At 41.7% G+C, this 16,449-nt stretch overlaps 1 protein-coding gene across 1 annotated transcript in view; it reads left to right on the plus strand.

The window, feature by feature from the left end:
- The window catches only part of LOC124555005 (D-beta-hydroxybutyrate dehydrogenase, mitochondrial-like), a 298,706-nt gene that overhangs the window by 259,793 nt on the left and 22,464 nt on the right, over positions 1 to 16,449 (plus strand). The gene's annotated exons all lie outside the window — the stretch shown is intronic.

The raw sequence follows: 16,449 nt of genomic DNA on the forward strand, positions 1-16,449 counted from the left end.
TTTTGCGCTGTATCCTTGGGTACTGGTAACACTGCTGCGATGTGATATATTTTGCTTAGCGCATAGCTGTTAATCAATAGAGCTCTCTGTATCCGATTGAGCGTTCTAATTTTGTGTTCACGGAGAGTAGCCCTGAATATATGCAGTTTATGGTCCCAGTTGGCTACTGTCATCTCTCTTGGGTTGGCCATTAGAATCATACCTAAGTGGTTCGTCTTCTCTGTTTTTTGTAGCCATGTTCTTGGAATGGTCTCCATATGGGGTCCGACAGGTAAAATTTTCGATTTTTGTTCATTGAGTTTGGCTCCGGAAGAAGTGGCGTAAGCGTGGATTATTTGTTGAACGACTTCCATTTCTGAGTGCGTGTTAACTACTACAATGACGTCATCAGCATAAGCGTGACACACTGTTTTTGTACCCAACACCTGTAGACCTTGTAACCTGTGATGCAGGTTTAACAGTAACGGTTCTACGGCGATTGCGTATAGTGCCATAGAAAGGGGGCAGCCTTGTCTCACTGATTGCTTGATCGGGACTGGTGAACTTAGCTGACCATTAATTTTGATTCGAGAGGAAGTGCCGACTATACATTTGCGTATGATCTGAATAAAATGAGCACTGAATCCCATCCGTTGCATTACAGTTAGTAGAAAGTGGTGGTTGATGCGGTCAAAAGCCTTATCGAAGTCTAAAAACATGAGACCAACATTGCATTTGCATAGCCACGACAAATATATTATGTCTCTATATTCACATAATGCATTCGACATTGATCTCCCTGGGACAGCACTCATTTGATAAGGGCCAAGTACTTTCGGCAGTACCGTCTTCAGTCTACAGTTTATGAGTCGGGTGAAGATTTTATAGTCGGAATTGAGGAGTGTTAGTGGTCGAAAATCCTTCAGCGTAGCGCTACGTGGTTTTTTGGGGATCAGTACAATCATTCCTTCGGTAAACTGAGATGGCATCTGCACGTCTCCCAATAATTCATTGCATATTTTGGTGAATTCCGGTCCTATGATGTGCCAAAAACAAGCATAAAATTCTATGGGTAGGCCATCTAAACCAGCAGATTTCTTTGTAGGCGAGTCTTTGATTATGGCACATACTTCTTCCTCAGTTATGTGGGCTACAAGGTCGGCGTTGTCAGTCGGATGGACCGTGGATTGAATGTTGGATAAAAGCGGCTCACTTGCCGTCGCGTCAGTCGCCGATGCGGAGTAAAAATCTGTATAATGTTGCACCACGTAGTTTTTAACTGTGACTTGTTGATCGTATTCGTTCCCCTGTTCATCACTGAGAGTGTGGATTAACTTTTGTTTACCTCTCTTGGCTTTCCGTATCACGTGATATACGGACGTATTCTCCTGCGTCAGTTCAATCGGAGGACGCGATCGAACTTTTTTCCCCTCTAGTGATTGTCGTACCAACGCCGTTATTCTTGCTTTGGTGCGTTTTATTCGAGAGCTGTTTGCTACTAATCCCATGGGGTCATCATATAGTTCGCGGAGGCAAAGAAAGTGATACTCCAAGGTGCGTTTTCGCCAGTACGCTTTCATGCGACCATATCGTGCGATGCATTTTTTTATCTGCGGTTTCGCAGACTGTAGCCACCACATGATGCGTGTAGGATATCTGGATTGCATCCGAAGACAACGCTGCCATGTAGCATGGACCTCCTGTTTCAGTACTGCGTCCTCCAAAAGTGACACGTTTAGCTGCCATACGCCCCTTCCCAGGAATGTTTTTTGTTTAGTATGCTTCGCGGTTATATGGAATGCGCAGTGATCCGAGAAGTTAAGAGGCCAAATTTCACAGTCAGTTACATTATGGATAAAACCTTTCGTTACATACAGCCTGTCTAGTCTGCTTGCCGAAGTACTGGATACGTACGTGTATCCTCGGGTGTGCGGGCGAAGGTGGCACCAAGCATCTGTCATATCGAGCCCGTTAATTAACAGCAACAGCTCCTCACAAAAGTTGAAGTTCGGGATTTGATCTTCTGGACGCAATACGCAGTTAAAATCTCCACCCAAAATTATGTGCAGTCGAGGATCCGTTATTAATGGGACAATTTCGTCCCGGAACAGGTTGCCCCTTGCTCGTTTTCCGCTGGATCCAGAGGGAGCATATATATTAACAAGAAGCAGATCATATATTTGTGCAGTTATGCCTCGTCCAGATTCAAGTATTGCTTTTGCTGTACATGGTATGCCGTGTTTGAACAGTATTCCTGTTCCACATTCATTGCCTATGTTTAAGATCGCCTCATATCCGTACACATCCGCTATTTTGGTTGTAACTACCTCTTGTAACATCGCTATGTCAATGTCGGCGGCATATAAGTAGTCCTTCACAGATTGTAACTTTACGTCCGAAACTATTCTGTTTACATTGAGCGTGGCGATTTTATACGCCTGCGTCATTCGGTAGTCCAACTAAGCGCATTCAGTGTCGTCAGACCATGCTGTCCCCGTATCAGTTCCGCAGCGGTCAACAGTGTCCATTGGTTCTTCAATTGGAGGGGCGAGGTTCATCTGTACGTCCTCATTCGGGTTGGGGATGTCTGGTTTTCCGATGTCTACCACGCCTTGCTTTCCGCTTCGATCTGTTTTAAGAATTTTTTTGGTACGGGAGAGTTTTTTCTCCAGTTCTTGAATCTCTTCAGGGCTCTTTTTTCGTGTTTGCCGTTTAGGTTTCACCGGCTGCTGTCTGATGTTGTCTTCCTCAGCATTCTTCAAATCTTCTAAGCGGGTGGTGTTTCGAGCTAAATTGTCGACCGTGCTCTTGGTGGATGATGGTGTCAATAGAGAAATCGGTTCACTATGAGGTTGCTCATTCCGGGATGGTTCTTGCATGTCATTCTCAACAGCGGAGGAATCGGATAATGTGCTGTGGCTCCCAATATCTTTCGGTGGCTGTTGTGTTGAAACCGTTACAGCTGTCACGATTTCCTTAGGTTCGGGTGGTCTAGCTTCTGTTGTGTCAGTGGTGGCAATCTGGGCTTCTATTCGGGTGGGATGGTTTTCCGAATTCACATCAGGGCTTGGGGTCATGACGTGGCCGCGGGCAGCCGTAGCGTAAGTCGCTGGCAGCGCAGTCATAGCCGGCGGTCGCGGCGCCTCGCCAGCCGGCAGCTGCGCCACTCGCCGCTGTAAACACTCCGCGCGGACGTGGCCGGGAGAGTTGCACGCCGCGCACGTCCTCGGCTGGCCGTCGTATATAACGATACCTCGGTATCCACACACGCTGATGTATGACGGTACATGTTTGTGCAAATCGACCTTTAATTGCATCACTCCGTTGAGAACTTGGAATTTGCGCGCGTTGGACCACCGTTCGGCAACATTGCTGAGAACTTTACCGTACGGCGCTATCACTGCGTTTATTTGTTCCGCCGGTACTTCGAATGGTAGTTCGAATATCCTGGTAGTTCGTATTATAAACCCTGCATGTGTTACGGTGACTTCGCCTACGTTTCCATCACAATGCTTAAATTTCATACTTCCTCCGCAAGACTCAACTATTTTGTCACATAAGTTAGCATTCCTCAATTTCACAAATACAACGCTGCTCACTATCGAAAGATGCATTCCAATGACATCCTCTGAATCAACTTTCACTTCGTATTCCAACCAATCTTCGATTTCGTGTAGTTTAGGTCGGGCGTAATTACGATCAAACGAGAATTTCAAAGTATCTTGTCTGTTCAAGTGGGCCATCACGGATTCATATTTCAAATTTCAATATGCGTAGAAGTTCTGCAACGATGCAAGACGCACTGCGACTTACCACGCCGAAGCACAGCAGACCGCGGCGCACGAAACTCAGCACACGTCCGCACAGCACGGCTGACGCGGCGAGACTTGTGTGAGCTAACGACACACTGGCGGCCAGAGGCGGTATATAGTCACTGCGATGTTGCCTGAGCCTCAAAACGCAACCTTAAACACACGAACAGAGGAGGTGGAGATTACTGTCTTAACGTCCCGTCGACAACGATGTCATTAGAGACGGAGCACAAGCTCGGATTAGGGAAGGATGGGGAAGGAAATCGGCCGTGCCCTTCCTAAGTAACCATCCCGGCATTTGCCTGAAGCGATTTAGGGAAATCATTGAAAACCTAAATCAGGATGGCCGGGCGCGGGATTGCACCGTCGTCCTCCCGAATGCACGCACAAACAGGTGTTACTTATGTGAAAAACGCCGTTCTTGGAGTCCAGAAATTAAATATACTTTCTAACTGTGTCATTTGCAGTGGATTATATCGTACGAGTCTTCGATGTGGAAAACGAATGTCAAGTGAATTTAGCGAGGTAACGCCGACCTACACGCGGAAGTAAATGCTCTATCAGAGTGTTGACAAATACTTGCTACGACGCTGCCATTTCTAGGCTCTCTGACGAGGCAGCTCTTCAGCGAAATGCTTGCCGTGATTCTCCGATACGGTTCTTCAGAGTGGAGACGCGCGCGCACGTTTGGTTTTTATGCGGCGTTCTCCACTGATGGTTTCTGACGTCGCCTTGTGGGCTATGTATACATATGAGACATTCAATTATCATTAATCCAGAATGATACAAGTTTCAGCTTCCGGCGTGGAAGAAGGCTGTTGACGCCGACATTGTATCATTTCAACGTAGGGAAAGCAAAACGGATCATTCAATGTTTCTCATTCAACATAAAGAATGTGAGATAATTTTCCGTAACGTTCATAATCATCTAAAAATACAAACGAAGTAAAAATACACCGGAAGCTTATTCGAATTGAATATAACGCTTTGCACCTCGATGTCGAATTTGTCCACTTGCAATCTTTTGCAGCATACACATAGAATGTCATGATTACCACGAGAATGAAGAAATATGTTGGTAAGGATGGAAGCAAGAAGAGACGCAGTCAACAAATATTCTATTCCTCATGGCATTCATTTCTTTTGACACGTAAGAAGAGGTAAAGCGGGAATTTACTTTCGTTAACACGAAAGATATGCCGCACATATTGATAACGAGGAAGTCTGCGTCTTCATACGTTTCCTCCTTGAAATCTGTATGCTCTATTATATACTAAGTAGCCCGATCATTGTTTCAGTAATGTTACCCTCTTGTTTGACCCCGTAACGATGAACAGATTCCAAATGCATGTCTCCCTCCCTGGGTTGTTTTTTGTGTTTTATTGCTTGGAATTCCTGAAGCAGACCACTGTGCCTTCCCCCCTCGTGGGTTAGGTCTCAAAACTAAACCGCTTTGTATCCAATGGCATAATTTATTCAGATAGCATCAGCATAAGACTATCAAACAAAGCCTTCCATTTACAGTTGCAGCACTCTAACCAGCACTGACCAAAGTGTAATCCACGGTCATGGTCCTAAATTACCAGCTGTCTGCTACTGTGGCAAAGTCCGTACTACACTGTCGATTCCGCAGCACCATTTTATCTGGTAACACTGTGTAGTTGCACAGTTGTGCTACCAGGTCTGTCCTCACATTGTCAACTTTATGGATCTCACTTCTCCTGTAGCGTAGATCACGAGGAGCCGAAGTAAATGAGTGTATTCTGCATGACGTAACATTCAGTATTCCCTTCTTTCATAGCCACTCTTCATGTGCATCGATACCAAATAGGAATGCGAAAACTCTTGCGAGTGAGAGAATGACAATAACAATCGTAACAAGAACAAGCAAATAATGAATGATGTTTATTCCAACGCAGAACGAGAATGGCTTTAAATATAAAAATCTGTATCTATATCTATATCCATATCTATTGATCTTTGAGGTGGCACAATGCAAATATATTCTTAGTATTTAGTTACTGAATTTAGTTCTGGATGTTTACAGAGAAAAGGAAAAGTCGGTACTTCTCGCTTGTGTAATATAATGTGAACCAGCAACTACCCTTTCCTTAGAACACGACTCAAGCAGGTCCTCAAGTAGGTAGCAAGGCACTGCTGCATTCTGTTCCCTGACATTGCTCTGATGACGGTTAATGCAGATAGTTCCGATTATGAAATACAAAACGTATTGCAGGTTAGTTTCTAGGATAGTAACATTAAATTTGCGTTGTAGACGGCACATGAACGTGACGACTATCCATATTACTCATCAATATAAAAAGACAATATTTTGGGAATTTAGCAGGATTACTCAAAATGAATTCTGAAATTTGGTGACTGACTGCACACGTGCTAAACGTCGTCAAGAGTATACGATGTCCTAATCGCATTAGGAATATGAAGATCGTCTTCGACAGCTCGCAACTTTCACATTGCTATCTCCACCCTACTCCAGACAGCCCTCGGTGGAGTTGCACTACGTTGCCGATGTTATGGAAGGCCTTCAAACCGACAACAGACCACATATTGAAAAATACAAGCGAATTCTCTTGCAGCGTAAGCTTATTGTAACTAATCTAAAAATTATTGGAGAGGAACATTGTCCTATTCAAAAAAAGTAAAATGTTACACACTGTTGACGTCAAACGGACATTATCTATGTCCTGTCTTGTGTCCTACTCATCTATAATATCAAGTGTACTATGAAAATGATTATATATAATGGATGATAGGGTAATGCATTGATACCAGATGGTGGGGGCCGGCCGGTGTGGTCGTGCGGTTCTAGGCGCTTCAGTCTGGAACCGCGTGACCGCTACGGTCGCAGGTTCGAATCCTGCCTCGGGCATGGATGTGAGTGATGTCCTTAGGTTAGTTAGGTTTAAGTAGTTCTAAGTTCAAGGGGACTGATGACCTTAGAAGTTAAGTCCCATAGTGCTCAGAGCCATTTGAACCATTTGAACTATTTAACACAAAATGACATTAAAAATTAAAGTTATTCACAAGCAGCTAGTTGAGAATATGTATGAACATTAAATGACACGACGAACTGAAATAATATGACGAAGAGTTCAGCGCTCACTGGGAATAGAGCCCCACACATATCGTTGTTGACTACACACAAAGAGACGTCAGCTACCGAATTTTTCTCCACCAGCTGCTCAGAATAGCATCTTGAACTTACAGTCATCTCGCAAATAGTTCTGTGTCTCACTGGGAGTTAAAAACGTCAGATATCGTTAGTGTTGACAACGAATGAAAATACATTAAAAATCAAAATTATTATCCACCAGCAGATAGGTGTTCTCATGATAGAGCTTGATAATACATAATTAAATCTTTAGTGCCGGGCCAGGATTCGATCCCATTCACGCGTAATATGTGAAGGTGTTGAGGAATCTGCAGTTTTGAACAAACAACAAATTGTAGCCGAGCTGTATTGCCACGAAGGGATCAAATTCCGCGTTAAGGGCGGTCTGAGTTGCATTCCCAGTTTAGAACCAATTTTATCGACATACAGAAGCTCAAATAAAAGATGGAATGAGTGTCCTGTGACCATTCATAGCGTTTGTGTCGTCACTTGAAATAAATAACTAGTATAAGAAAGGTTACTGGTGATAGAGTTTCTACATGTCGCCACTCCAGACTTTATTGTGGTTCAACCTACCGTCTACTTGGTAAAGAAGGAATATCATCTTTAATGTGAATTTTCAGACCACGCAGCCATTATACCTCCTTCACTTGGTGTATCCAGGAGAGAATGGAATCTGTCTCTCCCTATCTAAAATCATCGACGGAAGTGGGAATCGAACCCAGACCATAGGCATAACAACCTACCATCCGTCCAACAGACCACGAAATTCTCTTCTCTGCGAGTCATTTTTCTATCGTAACGCAGTTGCGCCACACTGGATGAGAATTCTGACACACAGGCTCCCTGTAGTAATTTGCAGCATGTTCAGTAAATTCATTTACTTGGTTGAGCGAATCACCATGAACTAGCTGCCTCGGCTACCCAGTGCATACATTCGACTATTTTGTAATTACAGAAATAAAATCACGTAACTGCCACCTACACACAACTGCCAACAGTGTAGGATGCAGAAGTTTAAATAGGAAGTGTTCCTTTCCACTTGAGCTATTCTATTGCGCTATCTGTTACTAGAAAACGTCGTTCAGTCCAAAAGAAAAGCTGTAACTGTTTGTCTCTCAGAAGTCAAGACCTGGCCATATGCATAATCTCACAGTGCTGTGGAATCCAAAAGTTCTGGAGGAATAGTTGCCGAGCTCTGGAGCTGCTGTAGCTACGTGTCAGCTTGTAGCATAGATAAGATGTCGCGAGTTCGAATACATTCAGTGCTACGTTTTTTAAAACGCAATTCTGCTCTTTGCTGAAGGTATCGATCTAATGGAACTTTGAACATAATTCCCTTCACTTCTCAACCCAAAGTAGTCGCATGTGGAAAAAGGGCTAACTACTGTGACATTTTGTTCTATTCAGGTTTAATAGACAGCAGGCAGCAGATGCATCTCGAAGATGTGCAGGGAGAGCGCATCGTGCCATAATATGTCAGAAAAGTATTTTCTGCATTAGCCGTCGTGTGGTAGTGATATTTTATTCTTCTTCAAACTTTGTTTGACAGCTTTAACTCAGAACAAGTTTTCTACATGCATGTAATCAATAAACTGCATGTGCATTGTCAGACTGTCATAGGTAACATCTGAGAATTCGCATATATCGTTGATGATTAATTTCTCTCTCATGTTTACTATTGTTTTAACGACACTAAAGGAAACCTTACGAAAATTGTGCACTGTATTATAAGAAATTAAATAAAACTAACCATGATAACCTTACGACGAAAGTATCTGTACACAAGCATGCCTCTATCGACACGAATTAGTAAAATACTACTCACTTAGATTTTGATTGGGTCTGTGTTTAATTGGTATGCTGTGTCATACTCAAGAGGTATGCAAATGTGGCATTTCATAAATATAGTTACGTATTCCTAGAAACCCAAAATTCGCTTGTCAGCAGCGGAAAGAGGCCTTACCTGTTGTGCAGCATTGTAAGTTTTTCAACATTGCACTATGAGCTGAAAGCATTTTCTTGCGATTTCCTTATTGATGTTTGATCTGACTGCTTGTAGCTCTTTCACAGAAGGGATAAAAACGTTACAGTCAGTGAGACTGGAACTGCGAACCGTAACAGACGCTGTTTCACAGGTCAGCACGTTACCACAGAGCTGGCGAGGAGGTACAGGTCTCAGCTTCCTATTACGAGGGCAATTGTAACTAGAACTCGTAAACCGCTATTTGAAGGTCGAGATTAGTTGCGGTTTCCACCTGCAACGACTTTCCTGGGCTGAAAACCGTAAATTTTCAATCTTTTGTTACCCTTCAAGCGATAATAACTCAGATTATTCAATGGAAATGACAGGTAAAATCAAGTGAACTTTGAGGCTTAATTCCGTGCACACCAGGAAGTAACTCGTCGATCACAGAGTTGCCAAACATACGTTGCCTTGTTGCCAAATCTCAGTTACAGTACCAGCAGGAAGAAGACGAACCGATGTGATCCTACAGCGGTCTGGGAAGTGACCATAGCTGGTGTCTCCAAGTCACGGCTGCTACGGCCTGGAATACGTAATGCGTCTGATTCGCTTTCTGTAACTAGGTTTAGGGACTGGAGCGTAGTTACTAATAATACTCAGAACTGACTGCAAACTGAGCATCATAAATCAGTAACTCTCATTGTTGTTTTTATATTTCTTTCGTAAGTGTACTCAAAACTAAGAAAGTCATTCACAGGCGTTTTCGTGCCTCGCCGATAGTCGAGCACAACATACAAATACAAATAAAAAAGAATGTGTGTGTGTGTGTTTGTGAGAGAGAGAGATAAATAAAAAGCAATGAGAGAGAGTGTAAAAAATTGTTGTAAAGAAATTGAATCATGGTATTTAAAGAAATCTTTCATTAAAATGACCCGTTCCACATCATTACGAAATGTCGTATTCATGATCTATGGAAGAAGAGTTAATCTAATGTAATCTAATCTAATCTAATCACATCATATTGATGATTAGCCATGAAGAGTCATGAGTTACCGAAATTTTGGCCAATACCAGTAACCAAATCTAAACTTGAAAATAAAAGACGACAATTTTTGTAATAAACCGTGACTCCTATCAAGACCCTTTCGTCCCTGTTATCGAACCACGAAAGATGTCTGATATACCTCCATTCTGAAGTAACGAAGTGTGCATGCATTTAAAGATGAAGTGCATGATGTGAAGTTCTGTGACGGAGATACGAACCCAACACGTAATCCGATTGTTAACTAAGAAAAATCAAATGTTACGTATCGGTTTTTCTTACGAGCCGCTGGGTGTCTGAATCTAAAATAAGGATACAAACTTTTGTGCCTAAGCGACAATCGAACTGCACACCTACCGTGCATCCACGAATATAGCTTAAGTATCAGTTGCTTACTCATGAGCAGTAAGATGTGTGCGTGTTTGACCAGAAATAACGATACCTGTTGCGATTGTTGGAAACACATGAACAGGCATTGAAACTGCGCGTTAATTTTCACTAGCAGGTGGGTGTGCACTTGATAAAGCTAGAAATGAAATTATGAATATTTTTGTACTGGATCAGGTTTCGGACCCACATACTTACCTTTGGAGGAGACCTAGAGAAGATTGCAGTCTTGGGAAAAAGAACGAAATGACTGAACTATACTGTTCCGAGAGATTCAGATCCTCGAAAGAGGAGATACGAATTCGAATCACAGTCCAGCACCAAATTTTTAAACGTCTCTAGTTCAATCAAGTACAAGTAAAATAAGAGCCCTGTCCCTTTAAATGGCTATCGGTTCATCAAATAAAATAAAATTTTCTAATGTAAGTAAGCTTACTGGCGACTGTATTTCTGTTTACCATGACTTCCTCTGTGTCATTTCCCAACGTAAACCGGCTCTGCCCAGTTGGTAATGAAGGAACGTGATGTTTAATGCGGATTCTGGATTATAACGTCTTTCTCTTGAGGTTACCAGAGGTAAAATAAATCTGTTTGTGCCTCTTAAAAGTAAATGCCTGAACCCACGCATTGCACCTGTGATAGCTCGTTCCACCATACCATTGTGGCCACATTACCCAGCCCCAAGAGTGTGCTGTAACGGATGATGTGCTTAGCCTACAAAATTAGTCACGGTGGAAAAAATGCGAGTCTATTAAATGGTCGAGTAGAAGCAAGCTTCTGACGCAGAGAGTATGCTATTCTCATGTCAGCAGGATGTAAAGACTCTTCTACGCATCATAGGCTGGATGTGAAGCCATTTTGATTTTTCACAAATTCAGCAAATTTCTTAGTTCGAGAAAATCCACTGTGAAGTGTACAGTTGCCGGATAATTCGATTATTACTGTTATTATTAATATCATTTTATTCATACCGCTGCTGTAACACAAGTGCTTGAACATCATTTAATGCCTTTTGGTCACTATAGATGTAGTTTCCCAAGAACAGGTTCTTTCCCTGTCTACGGAATCCTTTTCATGTTAATATCAAACACCAGCAATTACTCGTAGATTACTTTAAAACTAAAGTAATTGACGAAGACGTTACTTGGTAACAAAAACGCACTGCCTTTCTTCATTTACTTTCGCCTAGAAATGGCTATCGAGTACTGACAAACCAAAAGGCAAGAGATCTTACTGCCTTCCGATATACGTTGCTGTTAGTTCTTCCACATGATTTGGTCGACATGACCTGTTTCAAGTTGTGTATGACAGACAGTGTTTTAGAAAATCTATTGTTTCCCTTTGAAATAAACAGAAGTATTTTCATTCTAAGCTGTCTAAGTACAAAATTTTCGCAATATTAGTTCAAATTTAATATTCGCTTCTATAATGTAGGAAAGTATTTCACAGTCGCAAAACTCGCATCCGAAACGTTGACCTTACACTTAGTCGCTGACCATAAATTCTAGCTCAGAGTGACACCAGTTTAAATAACCTAATGTAGCGAAGACTGTTTGCCAGTGCTCTTTGTCACCGGAAAATACGCAATTCACTCATTTGGCTCCATAAGTACACTGTAACAGTAATTTCTGTGTGAAATTTGTCAGTAAGCTTTTGCCTTCCAACCGGCAAAATACGGCAGAGTACGGCCGGTAAACAATTCACAAACCACGATTTAGTGCCAATAAGACGATTTCTTTAAACATTGTCGAAGCTGAGGGAATTTAGTTTCTGCTTAAATCGTCTTAAGCAGCAACGTTCACAGATATCTCAAATTGGAAAAAGCTGAATATCCAGGTACGAAGGTTGTAAAACAAACTTCCCACAGTTTGTGTCAGGTTGATCTTTTCGTCTGATAACACTGCTTAAGTATTTTGTCTAAGAGGTATCACAAGTAGTATCCCTGTAGCTGTGGGAATCATTGGTTGAAAACGAGTTTAACACCAATGGGTACAGTGCTGCTAAATTTTCACAATTATTACCAACCTAAGTCTGAGTTCATCCCCAAACTGAGTCGTATTTATAATATTGGAGCTAGACTGTGTATCCTTGTCTTTCTTGAGTGGTCATTGGAAGGCGTTTACACACACGTATACAATACTATGAATACTTCGAACGCTATGGTTAACGTTGCTCTCATAAACTACTTTTTATTTAAATTCTTCTGGGTCTTCAGCGTGCAATATGTGTTGTAGATACAGTCTCAGACCAAAAAATTGACCGCCGAGTCGTTGACGTAAGGTGGACAATACAGTCGTGTTCCTCTCAGAATTCTATGTCTGGCAATATGCTCGATCTAGCAACATGTAGACTGCGGCACTTCCCAGAGGAAGTCATGACTCCAGTCTTAGTACATTACTCTTGACTACGACCGTAGTCGTGAGGCAAAACGCGAGACCAGCTAATATGATATTGTAGATTCGCTTGAATTACACTCATAGCTTCAGCACCGAGAGGAAAGGGGCGATAAATATTTTGTCGATATGTGCTTTCGGTCGCCAGACGTCATATTAGCTGGTCTCGCGTTTAACCTGAAGACTACGGTCGTGTTCCAGCAGCGATATGAATAAAATGATATTAATAATAACAGTAATAATCGAATTATCCGGCAACTGTACACTTCACAGTGGATTTTCTCGAACTAAGAAATTTGCTGAATTTGTGAAAAATCAAAATGGCTTCACATCCAGCCTATGATGCGTAGAAGAGTCTTTACATCCTGCTGACATGAGAATAGCATACTCTCTGCGTCAGAAGCTTGCTTCTACTCGACCATTTAATAGACTCGCATTTTTTCCACCGTGACTAATTTTGTAGGCTAAGCACATCATCCGTTACAGCACACTCTTGGGGCTGGGTAATGTGGCCACAATGGTATGGTGGAACGAGCTATCACAGGTGCAATGCGTGGGTTCAGGCATTTACTTTTAAGAGGCACAAACAGATTTATTTTACCTCTGGTAACCTCAAGAGAAAGACGTTATAATCCAGAATCCGCATTAAACATCACGTTCCTTCATTACCAACTGGGCAGAGCCGGTTTACGTTGGGAAATGACACAGAGGAAGTCATGGTAAACAGAAATACAGTCGCCAGTAAGCTTACTTACATTAGAAAATTTTATTTTATTTGATGAACCGATAGCCATTTAAAGGGACAGGGCTCTTATTTTACTTGTACTTGATTGAACTAGAGACGTTTAAAAATTTGGTGCTGGACTGTGATTCGAATTCGTATCTCCTCTTTCGAGGATCTGAATCTCTCGGAACAGTATAGTTCAGTCATTTCGTTCTTTTTCCCAAGACTGCAATCTTCTCTAGGTCTCCTCCAAAGGTAAGTATGTGGGTCCGAAACCTGATCCAGTACAAAAATATTCATAATTTCATTTCTAGCTTTATCAAGTGCACACCCACCTGCTAGTGAAAATTAACGCGCAGTTTCAATGCCTGTTCATGTGTTTCCAACAATCGCAACAGGTATCGTTATTTCTGGTCAAACACGCACACATCTTACTGCTCATGAGTAAGCAACTGATACTTAAGCTATATTCGTGGATGCACGGTAGGTGTGCAGTTCGATTGTCGCTTAGGCACAAAAGTTTGTATCCTTATTTTAGATTCAGACACCCAGCGGCTCGTAAGAAAAACCGATACGTAACATTTGATTTTTCTTAGTTAACAATCGGATTACGTGTTGGGTTCGTATCTCCGTCACAGAACTTCACATCATGCACTTCATCTTTAAATGCATGCACACTTCGTTACTTCAGAATGGAGGTATATCAGACATCTTTCGTGGTTCGATAACAGGGACGAAAGGGTCTTGATAGGAGTCACGGTTTATTACAAAAATTGTCGTCTTTTATTTTCAAGTTTAGATTTGGTTACTGGTATTGGCCAAAATTTCGGTAACTCATGACTCTTCATGGCTAATCATCAATATGATGTGATTAGATTAGATTAGATTACATTAGATTAACTCTTCTTCCATAGATCATGAATACGACATTTCGTAATGATGTGGAACGGGTCATTTTAATGAAAGATTTCTTTAAATACCATGATTCAATTTCTTTACAACAATTTTTTACACTCTCTCTCATTGCTTTTTATTTATCTCTCTCTCTCACAAACACACACACACACATTCTTTTTTATTTGTATTTGTATGTTGTGCTCGACTATCGGCGAGGCACGAAAACGCCTGTGAATGACTTTCTTAGTTTTGAGTACACTTACGAAAGAAATATAAAAACAACAATGAGAGTTACTGATTTATGATGCTCAGTTTGCAGTCAGTTCTGAGTATTATTAGTAACTACGCTCCAGTCCCTAAACCTAGTTACAGAAAGCGAATCAGACGCATTACGTATTCCAGGCCGTAGCAGCCGTGACTTGGAGACACCAGCTATGGTCACTTCCCAGACCGCTGTAGGATCACATCGGTTCGTCTTCTTCCTGCTGGTACTGTAACTGAGATTTGGCAACAAGGCAACGTATGTTTGGCAACTCTGTGATCGACGAGTTACTTCCTGGTGTGCACGGAATTAAGCCTCAAAGTTCACTTGATTTTACCTGTCATTTCCATTGAATAATCTGAGTTATTATCGCTTGAAGGGTAACAAAAGATTGAAAATTTACGGTTTTCAGCCCAGGAAAGTCGTTGCAGGTGGAAACCGCAACTAATCTCGACCTTCAAATAGCGGTTTACGAGTTCTAGTTACAATTGCCCTCGTAATAGGAAGCTGAAACCCGTACCTCCTCGCCAGCTCTGTGGTAACGTGCTGACCTGTGAAAAAGCGTCTGTTACGGTTCGCAGTTCCAGTCTCACTGACTGTAACGTTTTTATCCCTTCTGTGAAAGAGCTACAAGCAGTCAGATCAAACATCAATAAGGAAATCGCAAGAAAATGCTTTCAGCTCATAGTGCAATGTTGAAAAACTTACAATGCTGCACAACAGGTAAGGCCTCTTTCCGCTGCTGACAAGCGAATTTTGGGTTTCTAGGAATACGTAACTATATTTATGAAATGCCACATTTGCATACCTCTTGAGTATGACACAGCATACCAATTAAACACAGACCCAATCAAAATCTAAGTGAGTAGTATTTTACTAATTCGTGTCGATAGAGGCATGCTTGTGTACAGATACTTTCGTCGTAAGGTTATCATGGTTAGTTTTATTTAATTTCTTATAATACAGTGCACAATTTTCGTAAGGTTTCCTTTAGTGTCGTTAAAACAATAGTAAGCATGAGAGAGAAATTAATCATCAACGATATATGCGAATTCTCAGATGTTACCTATGACAGTCTGACAATGCACATGCAGTTTATTGATTACATGCATGTAGAAAACTTGTTCTGAGTTAAAGCTGTCAAACAAAGTTTGAAGAAGAATAAAATATCACTACCACACGACGGCTAATGTAGAAAATACTTTTCTGACATATTATGGCACGATGCGCTCTCCCTGCACATCTTCGAGATGCATCTGCTGCCTGCTGTCTATTAAACCTGAATAGAACAAAATGTCACAGTAGTTAGCCCTTTTTCCACATGCGACTACTTTGGGTTGAGAAGTGAAGGGAATTATGTTCAAAGTTCCATTAGATCGATACCTTCAGCAAAGAGCAGAATTGCGTTTTAAAAAACGTAGCACTGAATGTATTCGAACTCGCGACATCTTATCTATGCTACAAGCTGACACGTAGCTACAGCAGCTCCAGAGCTCGGCAACTATTCCTCCAGAACTTTTGGATTCCACAGCACTGTGAGATTATGCATATGGCCAGGTCTTGACTTCTGAGAGACAAACAGTTACAGCTTTTCTTTTGGACTGAACGACGTTTTCTAGTAACAGATAGCGCAATAGAATAGCTCAAGTGGAAAGGAACACTTCCTATTTAAACTTCTGCATCCTACACTGTTGGCAGTTGTGTGTAGGTGGCAGTTACGTGATTTTATTTCTGTAATTACAAAATAGTCGAATGTATGCACTGGGTAGCCGAGGCAGCTAGTTCATGGTGATTCGCTCAACCAAGTAAATGAATTTACTGAACATGCTGCAAATTACTACAGGGAGCCTGTGT

The sequence above is a fragment of the Schistocerca americana genome, chromosome X (assembly GCF_021461395.2).
Source record: "Schistocerca americana isolate TAMUIC-IGC-003095 chromosome X, iqSchAmer2.1, whole genome shotgun sequence".
Classification (NCBI taxonomy): domain Eukaryota; kingdom Metazoa; phylum Arthropoda; class Insecta; order Orthoptera; family Acrididae; genus Schistocerca; species Schistocerca americana.